Here is a 1,712-nt window from a genome sequence, read left to right as displayed (position 1 = left end):
TGCCTGGCTACACACGTCTGTGAATTGACTCAGGAGCGCCACTCACTACGTATACAATAATGTCACAGGTTGGTGACCTTCAACTTCAGTTCGATGAGAGGTTGGCTATGAAATGATTGGCTATGGCTAGGAGTACCAAACAGGCTAATGTGGAATGGCTGCAGCCGTTAGGCAGTGGCTTGCATAAGCACATTTGTTATTTCATACCGCAGCCGTAAGACTAGGAAACTGGATACGGACATTGTTCAGTCCCACGTCACTGCACCATTACCCCGGTACTGTATTGATTGTCATGTGTTTCAGATAAATTTACAAAAATAAAGCAGTGTAAAAAGGGCGCCCATAGAGGTTCCACAAAGCTCTATCATTTTTCCAAAATACCAAATGAGCCTTTTCGTCAGCGTGAGCGACTGCCTTGGGAGAAACACAACAACACCACAGACAGTAATTCAGATAAACAAAGATGACCCACGGGAACAGTCGTTTGTAACCATTTTATTCTTGAAGACAAATCTCACCTGTATCAAGGAGAGGTCTTGTACAATAAATGAATCGATTAAATGAATGTGTAGGTGATGACGTCTGGAACAACAAACAACATAAGACTGATGGGGAAAACGTCCTTTGTGTTTTTACTTCAACGCTAATTCATATTGCAGGTCAGTAATCACTCTCAAAAAAGGTTTTCGCTCTCTGAAATTCACATTTTACTCGAAGGTTCATTCTACGTTTAAAAATGTATAATGTTTTGTTACTAAAGAGCAGTATTATTCTTTCATGAAATTTGTTTCTTTTTTCCAAACGCCCTTACTCGTCTTGTACCTATCCCAGTCACCTTGCCCATCAGCCTGTGCAGTGTAATTGGCGGTTTAATACTCGTCAACATTCCTTCGTCAATCAGTACTTTATCTTACAGCGTTCAAAACTGGAGTTACTGCTACAACCTCAGCAAATCAACCCATGTGTGAAGAAAGAAGCGCCATCTTAGCTCAACATTGTAAGATACGAACATGTCCTGTGATTTTAATTGAGCTAACTACGGAGTTGTTCGTAAAGTCATTTACATTTGCCAAGTGTTTGATTTTATCCTCAAGACTACATCTATTCTATAGGTCTAGCTACACATTGTAAAATATACTAATCAATTTATTGCAAGAGTGGTGCAACAACAGTTGCTTCACTTAATATCCAGAAGTCAGCTTTACTTTTAATTAAACTGAATCAGTTGATTTGTGAAGACGTTTGGTGAGATTGTTCCGTTACTGCAAAGAAAAACTCGCACCCGTACGAGAGTTTTGACAGGTTCAACTGGATATGTTTTTGGAAAATGGCGCCGACAGGGTGTGGTGTAAAGTAAAGATACACGATCAATGTATGGGGAACAGTACAAAATAGACCAACGCTGGTTTTTACGATACGTTTGTAGGCCTGAAGCTTCAGTGACACAAACTTCAACTTCCGGCTTTGTCAATTCAGTCTCCCTTTAACTCCAATTCAACTTTTTGTACACGTAGAGAAACAATTTGTTTCTAGCGACTGACAGTTCGTACGGTCTGATCGTAACAACGTATATTAATGCAGTGTGATCGGCCACACTGCACCTATTGGTTGGAATGGTAATCTTGAGTTGGGACAACAACCGTACTTGGGTGTGACCAAATTTTTCATTCTTTGTCGATCTCGCAAATGACCCACAAGTCGCTGAATTTCGC

This window comes from Acanthaster planci, linkage group LG10, assembly GCF_054643075.1.
Source record: "Acanthaster planci isolate LZ-2023a linkage group LG10, COTS_SCS, whole genome shotgun sequence".
Taxonomy (NCBI): domain Eukaryota; kingdom Metazoa; phylum Echinodermata; class Asteroidea; order Valvatida; family Acanthasteridae; genus Acanthaster; species Acanthaster planci.
The sequence above is the reverse complement of the archived record's forward strand: the minus strand, read 5'-3'. Positions refer to the sequence as shown.